This window comes from Gossypium hirsutum, chromosome A07 (assembly GCF_007990345.1).
Source record: "Gossypium hirsutum isolate 1008001.06 chromosome A07, Gossypium_hirsutum_v2.1, whole genome shotgun sequence".
NCBI classification, from domain to species: Eukaryota; Viridiplantae; Streptophyta; class Magnoliopsida; order Malvales; family Malvaceae; genus Gossypium; species Gossypium hirsutum.
Genome location: NC_053430.1, coordinates 15,251,181 through 15,264,496, shown reverse-complemented (window position 1 = coordinate 15,264,496; position 13,316 = coordinate 15,251,181). Strand labels below are relative to the sequence as shown.

Here is a 13,316-nt window from a genome sequence, read left to right as displayed (position 1 = left end):
ATCAAACAACAACATTGTTAGTATACTTGCTCATATCTCATATAAATTCAACATTGATATATCTATTTTCTCGACATGTCGCACTTTAGTTCAATAATAGTCTCAACTTACATAATTTCATTGTATCAACATATCAAAGATAATCATATATGTACATGTCATGAAACATATCATGCTCTTACCGTTTCTTCACAAGCATATATCATTCATTTCATTATATCAATATTTTATGCCCATCATTTCCATATATTTTATGTATATTTATTCTGGTAATAGCTTATATCAAACTTAACATAAATTATATTCCATGTACTTATACTTAATTTCGTTTATCCATTTTCATAATTATTTCATACAATGCTTTTGTACATATATTTCCATATGACCAGTACTTGTAAACATTTCACACAACCATTTCATATAACCATTCTTCATCTGATACATTTTACCTGAATATCAATTGTTCAACAGATGTTATAGCGTCTCCCATCTACGGTCTTATTTATCTTTGACGTGATGCCATAGTGTCTTTCAACTATGGTCTTACTCATTTTCTGTCATGTTGCCATGGTATTTTTCAACCATGGTCTTATTCTTTTCATGTCACGCTGCCATGGTATCTTTCAACCATGGTCTTACATATCTCATATCAGGTTGCCATGGTATCTTTCAACCATGGTCTTACACATCTCATATCAGGTTGCCATGGTATCTTTCAACCATGGTCTTACACATCTCATATCAGGTTGCCATGGTATCTTTCAACCATGGTCTTACACATCTCATATCAGGTTGCCATGGTATCTTTCAACCATGGTCTTACACATTTCATATCAGGTTGCCATGGTATCTTTCAACCATTATCTTACACATTTCATATTAGGTTGCCATGGTATCTTTCAACCATGGTCTTACACACAGGTTGCCATGGCATCTTTCGACCATGGTCTTACACATTTCATATCAGGTTGCCATGGTATCTTTCAACCATGGTCTTACACACAGGTTGCCATGGTATCTTTCAACCATGGTCTTACACATTTCATATCAGAGAGCACACTCCCGCGAACCTCATCATTATAGTGGGATTACCAGTCCAGGCTAAATCCCCTGTAATATAAACTCATGGAGTATTATCGGATTACCAGTCCAGGCTAAATCCCCTGCAACGACAATTACTCTAATGAGCGTGGATCTGAATTACCAGTCCAGGCTAAATTCAGACCCTAATTCGGATTACCCGTCCGGGCTAAATCCATTTTACACATATTCTTCGGGAGGGCTATATCAAGATAGGATCACCCGTCCGGGCTAGATCCTTTTTACCGTCAATTCCTTTTCAGAGATCCATCGAATTTTCCTTTCATTCAACCGGGATTTCTTCCCATTTTATCAAATATATCAATGTTTCATAAATTTTCATATAATGAACATTCAAATCATATTCACATCAATAACATACAATCTCAAGCATTTAAGAATATAATTCAAGTTACACGAACTTACCCATTGCTTGTTTGTGTTTATAATTTCATTAATCTGATATCTTTTCTTTTCCACAATCAAGTCTCATATTTGAGTCGTCCGGATCTTTATAAATAAATTTGGTTGTCATTTTCATTCATTTCATATTCTAATGCATTTAATTAATGCTCTAGGCAAAATTACCATTTTGCCCCTAAACTTTTAATTAATGACGATTTCATCCTTAGGGTCAGGAAAATAAAGTTCTTGCAATTTAATCCTTATTTCCAGCTATTATTCTCATATATATTGATAACAATCCATGAATTCTATAAAATATCAGAATTTTTCATAATTTCAACACTTTTCAATTTAATCCCAAAAACATGTTTTCCCCCGATCTTAAACTAAATTAATAATTTCATTCAATTTTGTAATTTAAATAATAAAATAATCCATTTCATGCAATTTGGTCATTTCTGACATGTTTACAAAATTGCCTATAAAGTTTTACTTTTATTCAATTTAGTCCCTGAGCCTAAAATATGCAAATTAGCCATGCTAGATGAATATTCATACATATTTTTCCTTCTCCTCCTCTCCATTCCACATCCTTAATGTAGATAACACACTTGTAAGTAACATTATCCATAATTTTTATTATTTACTTTTATGAATATTCAAGCTGTCTATCTGCATCATAATCACTAAATTATTTATATCTGGATCTATAGAACTCCAAATTAATATCAGAAAATTTTCCCTGAATCTAGACTCATATATATTCTTACCATAAAAATTTCAGAATTTTGGTTTAGCCAATAAGTACAGTTTATTCTTTAAAGTTACCCCTGTTCTACTGTCTGACAGTTCTGACCCTTCTTCACCAAAAATTAATTATCTCCTCATACAGGATTCAAATGATGTTCTTATTTGTTTCTATTAAAAATATACTCATTCAGGATTTTATACATATAAATTTAAGCCCCTAATTATTTTTATTCAAATTTTTATGATTTTTCAAAGTCAGAACAGGGGAACCCGAATTCATTCTGACCTTGTCTCACAAAATTCATTATATCTCAAAATTACAAATTCATTGCTTAAACTATTTCTTATATGAGAAACTAGACTCAATAAGATTTAATTTCATATCGTTTTTCATCTTCTAATTCAATTTCTACAATTTATGGTGATTTTTCAAAGTTAGTCTACTGCTGCTGTCTAAACTGTTTTTGTGCAAGCTATTAATTACCATGTTATAACACCCTTATGTTCTTTTTCTACACCATTTCTCATCACTTTATCTTATTTCCTCTTCACTAACATATCAAAAACATAGGACCTTATGTAAGAAAACTCTACTATAACATTATTTCCATGCTTTGTCAATAATAACAAACTTAAAAACATATTGAAATCTTGATATACTTACCTTGTTCTATTGATACTAATCTTTAACTTGATTTTCTCTCTCCTCCAGCTTCTATTTCTTGAATCCAACTTGATATTCTAACTCCCCATGTTCTCCTTAACATTTTTGTCTCTTGGTAGCTATGGAATTTCATTTGATTTTTGGGTGAAAATGGTGAATTTTTGATAAAAAGACCAAATTGTAAAGAAAGCAAAACTTTCTTTATTCCTCTCTTTCTCTCACGTTAGTGCATGGGAAAATATGGATGAGAATTTCTCATCTTTCTTTCTTTATATACTAATAAAATAATAATAAAATATCTTATTAAAATATTAATAAATAATATTTACCTAATTAAATAATTATAAAATATCAAAATATCTCTAGCATCATTATTACTTTCTAGATTTCTCTCTCTTCCAATGGACCATTTTGCCCTTCATTATCTTTTAAAATTCCATCCTTGAGTCATCATTTAATTTGGTAAAATTGCAATTTAGTCCCTCATAGTTCTTCATCTATTCAATTTGGTCCTAATTCATCCATTTTCCTTAGTTTCTAGAGCATTCCACTCTTAAATTATTTACACTATTGGTCCTTCAACTTTTTCATATTTACACTTTAACCCCTCAAATTTTGAATATTTACTCTTGTACAATAAAACTTTTCTCATTTTTACAATTTAGTCCTTTCTTGAATTAATATTTCATAATATACTTCTCTATATTGACATAACTCAAAATTTCCCTTTTTGTCACTTTATTTCCTTATTTTACTATATCAAGGATAATATCTTACTGTAAAAATTTTCAGAGTATTACAAATCTACCATGATGAATCTTATCTCCCTGAAGTTGCAGTGGAGGAAATCGAGCCACTAACCTTATCTCTCTAAAGTTGTAGTAGAGCAGGTTGAAGTTACAAGTCTTAGCCCCCCCGAAATTGCAGTAGAGTAGACTGAATATAGAAAATCTTATTTTCCTGAAGTTACAGTGGAATAGGTTAAAGCTACGAGTTACAAGTCCTATACCTCTGAAGTCGTAGTGGGACGGATCAAATCTATCATGGCAAATTATATCTCCCTGAAATTGCAGTGGAGTAGATGAAAACCATTAGCCTTATCTCCCTGAAGTTACAATGGAGCAGGTTGAAGATACAAGTCTTATCTCCCTTAAGTTGCAGTAGAGCAGATTGAATATAGCAAATCTTATCTCTCTGAAGTTGCAGTAGAACAGATTGAAGCCACAAACCTTGTCCCCCTGAAATTGCAGTGGGGCAAGTTGAAAGTTATGACTATTATCTCCCTGAAGTTGTAGTGGAGTAAATCAAAGCAATAATTGCTATACCCCTAAAGACCCAATGGGATAGAATGAGGCTACTCGAAGAGCAGAAGCACCAAAGAAATCAAGATTCGACAAGGCTAGGCAAAATTGGCTCTTTTAAGGTCTTTGCTCCATTTTCGTTACACGACAATGAGCAAAGAGGGGCAGCTGTAATAGCCAATTTTGGCCCAAACAACTAAATCCCAAATAAACAATTAAAAGCCCAAATAATAAAAAGTCCATTACAAAATTAAACCCAAATTCAGACCCAATTACAAAAGCCCAAAACCAACTAACCCTAGCCCACTAGCTATCAAAAATTTTCAGCAAGCAAACAAACCCTAGCCCCCCTCTTCAGCTGTCGCTCTGCACCAGCAAGGCCACCACGCGCGCCTCTTCGTCAGTCTCTGACAACCACCTGCAGCACGCAAGCAAAAGACGACAAATAGAAGAAACAAATAGCAAAAGACAAAAATACAGAAGCAAAGGGTTGTAATTTCGGCTATAAGAGCCATATCAATTCCTTTGCATTTTTTTGGACACACACCATTAATCAAAAAACAGAATAGAAGTTTCGAAAATATTAATCTTTTCACTATTTATTTTCATTTTTTTGCTTCTTTTTTTATTTTTTTTATTTTTATGACACAAATCTTTCAAAATAAAAAAAAAGGAAGAAGAAATAAACTTACCTGAGTAGCCTCACGCCCCTCCGTGGTTGAGGGTGTTTCACTGTCGTCGAGGGCCCTAAAACCTTTTAAGGTTTGGCCTTGGCTTTGATGGCTGCGTCGGCTAGGTAGAAGGACCAAAAAGTCCTCTTTTATTTGGTTTTTTGTCGCAAATAAGAGGCTAGACCTCTAGATCCGGTCAAAACGGGGCTAAACGAGCCTATCTTCTCGCATCGTCAGCCACCGGGAATGGTGGTGGTGCGACGGTCACGACGGCGGCAATGAAGGGTTCTCCTAACCCTAGCAGAGAAAAGAAAATAGAAAGGGTTCTCCTAACCCTAGCAGAGAAAAGAAAATGGAAAGAAGGGTATCCTCTAAATTTTTTTTTAAAAAAAGAGAAGCAAATGAAAAAACTAAAAAAACTGACTTAAATATTAAGGGCAAAACGGTGCCGTTTTGCACCTGGGTGTCTAACGCCGAAACGGCGTCGTTTGGATTGTGCCCGTGCACGACCCGACCCGCTTCAAGGGGTCCGCGCGTTTCTTTTAAGTGGTAAAATATCCACTTTGGTCCCTCTGCCTTTTTCTGTCCCTTTATTTAGTCCCATTTTATTTTTTTCTTTTTTAAAATCTCACCCTATTATTTTATTCTATTTCCAATTCGATCCCTGGCTTGGACGATTAACTCCACTGCAATTTCAATGAGATAATAATCAGAACTTCAACCTGCCCCACTGCAATTTTAGGGGGACAAGGTTTGTGGCTTCAATCTACTCTACTACAACTTCAGAGAGATAAGATTTGCTATATTCAGTCTATTCCACTGCAACTTCAGGGAGATAAGACTTGCATCTTCAACCTGCTCCATTGTAACTTCAGGGAGATAAGGTTAATGACCTACATCTACTCCATGAAATTTTAGGGAGATAAAATTCACCATGATAGATTTGATCCGACCCACTGCGACTTCAGAGGTATAGGACTTGTAACTCGTAGCTTTAACCTATTCCACTGCAACTTCAGGAAAATAAGATTTACTATATTCAGTCTACCCTACTGTAATTTCGGGGGGCTAAGACTTGTAACTTCAACCTGCTCTACTGCAACTTCAGGGAGATAAGGTTAGTGGCTTCGATCTATTCCACTGCAACTTCAGAGAGACAAGATTCATCATGGTAGATTTGATCCGATCTGCTGCAACTTCAGAGGTATAGGATTTATAGCTTTAATCTGCTCTACTGCAACTTCCGAGAGATAAGATTCGCTATCTTGAGTCTACTCCACTGCAACTTCAGGGAGATAAGACTTATAACTTTAACCTGCTCCATTTCAACTTTAGGGAGATAAGACTAGTGGTTTCAATCTGCTTCGCTGCAACTTCAAGAAAATAAGATTCGCCGTATTTGATCTGCTCCGTTGTAACTTCAGGGAGATAAGACTAGTGACTTTAACCTACTCCACTGCAACTTTAGGGAGATAACATTTGTAATATGTAGCTTTGATCTACTCTACTGTAACTTCAGAGAGATAAGATCTGCTATTTGTAGTCTTCCCCACTGCAACTTCAGGGAGATAAGACTAGTAACTTCAACCTACTCCAGTGCAACTTCAGGGAGATAAGGTTTGGTATTTGTAACTTCAGTCTGCTCCACTGCAACTTCAGGGAGATAAGGTTTTGATTTGTAACTTCAATCTGCTCCACTGCAACTTCAGGGAGATAAGACTAGTAACTTCAACCTACTCCACTGCAATTTCAAGGAGATAAGATTTGTAATCTGTAGCTTTGATCTACTCTACTATAACTTTAAAGAGATAAGATCTGCTATTTGTAGTCTGCCCCACTGCAACTTCAGGGAGATAAGACTAGTAACTTCAACCTACTCCAATGTAACTTCAGGGAGATAAGGTTTATGGATTCACCGATCTTGCAACCCCAATCTTGCAACACCATTAATCAAAAAACAGAACAGAAGTTTCGAAAATCTTGATCTTTTCACTATCTATTTTCATTTTTTTCTTTTTTTATTTTATTTTTTTATTTTTATGACACAAATCTTTCAAAATAAAAAAAGAAAGAGAATAAATAAACTTACTTGAGTAGCTTTACGCCCCTCCGTCGTCGAGGGTGTTTCACCGTCGCCGAGGGCCCCAAAACCTTTTAAGGTTTGGCCTTGGCTTTGATGGCTGCGTCGACTAGGTAGAAGGACCGAAAAGTCCTCTTTTATTTGGTTTTTTTGTCACAAATAAGAGGCTAGACCTCTAAATCTGGTCAAAATGGGGCTAAACGAGCTTATCTTCTCACATCGTCGGCCATCGGGAATAGTGGTGGTGCGACGATCATGACGGTGGCAATGAAGGGTTCTCCTAACCCTAGCAAAGAAAAGAAAATGGAAAGAAGGGTATCCTCTGAATTTTTTTTTAAAAAAAGGGAAGCAAATGAAAAAAAGAACTGACTTAAATATTAAGGGCAAAACAGTGCCGTTTTGCACCTAGGTGTCTAATGCCGAAACGGCATCGTTTGTAGTGTGCCTGTGCACGACCCGACCGCTCCAGGGGGTCCGTGCGTTTCTTTTAAGTGGTAAAATATCCACTTTGGTCCCTCTGCCATTTTCTGTCCCTTTATTTAGTCCCATTTTGTTTTTTTCTTTTTTAAAATCTCGCCCTATTATTTTATTCTATTTCCAATTCGATCCATGGCTTGGACAATTAAAATGCAGCGTATTAGGACTTGGAATATTACCCCATTTTGTCCTTGTGAATTTAAGCGCGTTTTGATTTAGTCCCTGGTGGCCTTCCCTTTTTTATTTGTAATTGGTACCCCGAATTCTAATCCATTTTCAATCATGTCCTGAATCCTTTATTTCATTTATTTATTTATTTATTTTAAAATGTTTTATATGTTATTTTAAATATTTTATAGGCTGTTTACTTTAGATTGTTTATGTGTATTATTTATCTTAACTTGTTTTAATATGTTGATTATTTAAAATTGTGTTATTACTCGTTTCAAATTGTTTCTTTTACATTATGTATTCTAAACTGTTTTGTATATATTATATATATTTTGGCTCTTTTCATATATTATCTATATAGCATTTCAAATCGTTTTTATACACATATTATTAAAAAAACTGTTTTGTATATTGTTTCTTTAAATCTCTCTTTTACTTTAGATTCTTATTTATTATTTTTAAAATTGACTTATATATTATTTATTTTAAAATTGTTTTATATATCTTATGTTAAACTCTTTTTATTTATTTAAAAATGGTTTTATTATTATTTACTTTAGGTTTTTTATATATTATTTATTTTACACTGTAGAGGCCCAATTTAGCCCGGGCCTATAAACCCAAAATATAAAAAAAATAACTAAAAGTCTAAATATTATTAACGGTCCATCAATCCAAATATCAAAAACCAGCCCAAAACATTTACATTAACCCAAGTAGCCCGAAATACCCCTGGCCCAAATGGCCCAAAACTTAAACAAACTTCAGCCAACTAGGAACCCTAGCAGCAAAGAGCGTCGCAGCCCTAGCCTCCAGCGTGCCTCCGTACGACCCCCTTGCACGCCTCCGTACGCCACCCTCGCGCCTCCACGTCGCCTTTTGTACCTGCAAGAAAACAAAAGGGACAACAACAAAACAGAGACAAAAAAAGGGAGCAGATTTTTGTATTCTTTTTTCTTTATTTTTGCTTTCGGCTACAAAAAGCCAAAGAAAGGGAATGTAATAGACGCTGGCACAATACACGCATATTGAATAGAAAAAATTCGAAAACAGTTCTTGAAAAGGTGATTTCATTTTTTTTAATCTCTTTCATTCCCTGAGTTTTTTTTACTTATATTCTGTCGATTTTGTTTCAATATTTTTATTTTAAAAAAACAAAAGAAAAAAAGAAAAAGAGGTTATACCGTGTGATTTGGCTGGTGATCCTCTCTTGCTTCGTCGAAATCGAAGCTAAAGGGGGGGTTTCAAGGCTAAGAAAAACACCCTTCTAAGCTTGAGAACGCTGAACGCCATTCGTGGTGATGGATCGGCATCTGAGTGAGAGATTTTAGGGTTTGGCTGAAAGAGAAAAGCAGAGGCTAGGGTTTGGCTGAGTGATTCGGTTTTAGCCCTTATAAAGGGCCAAATACGACGCCGTTTCGAAGCCTGTTTCAGTGGCTCAAAAATGACGTCATTTGGTAAGAGCCCCGACCCGATCCGGTTTGTCAACCCTTGGATCCGCGCGTTTCTGCGGAGAGGGGTAATTGCGTGTGAGGACCTCCTATTTCACGCGAGTACTCAATCGCACCTGATGCACTTTATTTTATTTCTTTTAAATTTGGCCTCTTAATTTACATTTGTTGCAATCTGATTCGTGCCTAAACGCAGCATTTTGGGATCTGGTATATTGCCAGTTTTGGTCCCTATACGTTTTCGTGCATTGAATATTGATCCTTTTTCTTATTATTGTTTTATTCTCAAATTATCCCTTTTGTTTTAGTTTAATTCTAATTAATTTTTTTTTATTTTATAGCCTTTTTATTCTTAATTACTTATTCGTACATTTTAAACTACCTAGGTAATTGTTTCTTTCTCATTGTAAACTTGTTTTTGTAATGTGATCGTCACATTTTGTATATTTCATGTAAATGTTTTTTTATACACTATTATATATATACACATTGTATTAAAGTTAATTTTATTTCATATATATATTATTAACCTTATATTATTTTATACATATGATTTCTTAAATTTATTCTTGTATTTCATTATATAGTCCTACTTAATATATCTTCTAAGTAATTATTATATATATGTATGTATATTTATTGATACCTATATTTGATCTATATATATTATTAAATCTATGTATTTTATAAATATAGTTTTCCTTATATATATATAAGCATGTTCTTAAATCTATTATATAATTTATTATAAAATTAATTTAAGCTTGTATGTATTTCTATGTTTTTACAAATAATTATTTTTAAAGTTATTTATGTATATATGTTTTGTAAATCTATTTTGTGTATTATATCTTGTCATGTATCTTTATTATTCTTTCATATTATATATATTATTTAAGTTATCATGTACATTGTCAATTTTTAAATGAATTTGTGTTTAAAATATCTTAGACGTAATTTGATTCAAACTTTTATTCTATAATAACTATTTCAAAAATTATATATCCCTAGTTTTTATGCAAATTTGTCAGCCTATATATTATGTGTCCATTTATTCATTATTATTTTAAAATCGTTTTATAGCATATTGGCTTCTAATTGCTATTTTGTTTTTACATCTTGCATTGATTATTTCATATCATGCTATGTATATTATTGTGGCATATTATTGTGTGTATTGTTTTGGTTGTGTTGAATTATTGTATTATTATTTTTGTCATTGTATTATTATATCAATTATTTCCCATGCATGATCGTAATCGGGTTATACTTTTTAGGTTAGTTATACTTAATTATTAGTTTGTTAATTGATTGTATCTCATGTGTGTATATTATCCCATATCATTATTTTCCACTTGGTTTATGAAATTCGGTTTTGTAAGGTCCAAATCTTTAAGATTAATTTCGTTTTATTTCAAGACGCATTAACGCGTTTTAAGCCATTTTTTTAATTATTCATTTAAAAATTCTTTAAAACGAAGGCAATACTCGATGTTTGGTAATTTGGGAATCGTGCCCTATCGTGTTGGGTTGCGATTTCCTGTTTGTTCAAAACAATCGAATATTCCTTTGGAATTTCGCTCATGTCTTTAAAAATCCTTCAAAACGAAGGTAATGTTCGATGTTGGCAATTCGGGGAATCGTGCCCTATCGTGCTGGGTTGCGATTTCCTATTTGTTCAAAATAATCGAATATTCCTTTAGAATTTCACTCATGTTCTTTAAATTCTAAAATAAGGTAATGTCCGATGTCTAGAAATTCGAGGAATCGTGCCCTACTGTGCTGGGTTTTGATTGTAACGCCCCAATTTTCGGGAATCCTGTGAATGTTGGCATAGGTTTAATTATGTTAGTGGGCCTCTAGAAGGCCCAAGCTTAAGATAGAACCCGGTAATTTTAGTTAATTTTTGTTCCATAAGAAAAGGGAGTGAAATTATGAAATAGGACCTATGTGAAAATGTTTGAAAATGCTATAGGCTAAATTGAAGTGGCCAAATAAATAGGAGTGCAAAATAGGAGGATTTGCATGACAAACCTCCCATTTTACATGAAGTGGCCAGCCATCATGTTGTTGTAGACAAAATGTACACTTGATATCCATAATTTATGGTACAAATTGATAATAGGTTAGGTAAATGTTCAATGATAATAGGTTAGGTAAATGTTCCATGATAATGGGTTAGGTAAATGTTTCATGATAATGGGTTAGGTAAATGTTTCATGATAAGAATTTCATGTCTTTTGTATTAAAGAATTAAATGGATGAAATATGAAGTTTTATTAAAAGAAAAAGGGGTGAAAAGAACAAAGTTTTGTCCATCTTTGTTCATCATAGATGAAAGTTAGAGAAGAGAAAGGAGAGGAGAAAGCTCTTGAGTATTTGGTCATTAGGAGGAGGAAAATTGAAGGTAAGTTCTTGGTACCTTGCTTCTATTTTGAGGTTCATGAGTTCTTCTTGATTCTACCTTAACTCTTGAAGTATATTTTGATTTTTAGTTGTGTTGTGAGCATTTAGTCATGAATTAAAATGAAGGAAATGGTTGTTGTTTCATGTTCTTTTGATGAAAAATGGAAGATAGGTGAAGTTGAGCCAAACAAATGAGCATGCATGTGCCTTAGATGTTAAAGGGAAAAATCAGCTAACATGTTGTTTTTTAAAATGATGAAATGGAGATTATACTTAAGTAAAATCATAGATATGTGATGATTGATTGGTGATATACATGTTTAAATAACATGCATGCAAGGTATGTGTGAAAGAGTGATTTGGTAATAAATCTGCTTGAGACAGCAGTAGTAACGTGACTTTGGAAAATCACCACAAATTGTGGGAGAAGAATTAGAAGCTGAATAAATTATGTAATTAAAGCTTATTGAGTCTAGTTTCTAATGAAATAAACAAGAACATATTTTGAATTCTGTACAATGAGAAATTTGATTCGTAATGAAGGGTGGTCAGATTAGTCAAACAGTGAAACATGGGAAACTTTGAGAAAAATCTGGTATTGATTGGCTAAACCAAAAATTCTGAAAATTTTATGGATAGAAGATATATGAGTCTATTTCAAGGAAAATTAACGGAACTTGATTTGGAGTTTCGTAGCTCCAGTTATAAATGATTTAGTGACTGTTGCTCAGGAAGACAGCTTGCAGTGAAATTATGATTATGTGGTAAACATTGACAAAATTTGTTAATGAGTTGCTTATTGATTTCTTATAAGCTTACTATGATCTGTAGGTGTGGTTGGCCGAATTTTGTAAGGGGTTAATACGTAGTTCGTATTTGAACAGTTAGATTAATGTGTTAGTAATCCAATTGTAGGCAGTTCGTGTGTGAATCTTGTCAGCATATCGTCGCAAACAGGTGTGTAACTGACACCCTCTCATAGACTAGATTGGCAAAAGTCGAAAAGCCGAAATGCCGAAAAGTCGGTATTTTGGGAATTTGCGAGTGTGCGAATGCTCGTAAATAGTTGGGTTTGTATATTTGGTAATCTAAAGTAATAAACTGAAGTACGCGCGATTTCGTACATTTTGATAATTTGGGCTTAATGGGCCAAAGATCGGGTTCATGGGTCAACGGGCCCAATTCGGTAAGTATGCGCGGTAAGTGTTCTGATAGTACGTAAATAGTTAGGATATGCATGAAAACTCTAAAAGTAGCTAAATTACTATAATACCCCTATGTATGGAAAATTACTGTTATACCCCTAGGTGCAAATTACCGTTATACCCTAGGGTTAATTTTGACTGAAAAGCATGACGATCTGATTCTGTATGATGTATGCCATGATTATATATCTGCTGCATGGGACATGGGTTATATTATGGAGGAAGCGTTCTGGTGGCTATGCCACAAATATCTGATCTGGTGGCTCTGCCACAAATATCTGATCTGGTGGCTCTGCCACATATATCTGTTCTGGTGGCTCTGCCACGATTATCTGTATCTGGTGACTCTGTCACATTATCTGTTTTGGCAGCCATGCTGCAAATTCTGTGGTGTGTAGCGATTGGGTGGGTCGAGTTGTCTCCCCACACGGTGTAAGGTTGGTACGGGGTGTATACGGTTGGATATGGTTGGGTTTCTACATAAACATGTAATATCTGTTATGTTCTGTTATGGGCCTATGGGCTTTATTCTGAATTCTGTTCTGGGCTAAGGCCAACTTATTCTATTTCTGTGGTTTGAGCTGATATAGGCTATGGTTGGGTTATTTTACACACTGAGTTTCCCCAAACTCACCCCTTTTATTTTCATCCACGC

The 13,316-nt window shown here is 34.0% G+C and overlaps 1 long non-coding RNA gene across 1 annotated transcript; it reads right to left on the bottom strand.

The window, feature by feature from the left end:
- Positions 1-8,236: 8,236 nt before the first annotated feature.
- On the bottom strand, positions 8,237-9,221 carry LOC121232150 (uncharacterized). The gene is made up of 2 exons (XR_005930369.1): positions 8,784-9,221; positions 8,237-8,484 (listed from the first exon to the last, which is right to left on the bottom strand). It is a non-coding gene; the product is annotated as an uncharacterized lncRNA (long non-coding RNA).
- Positions 9,222-13,316: the final 4,095 nt, after the last annotated feature.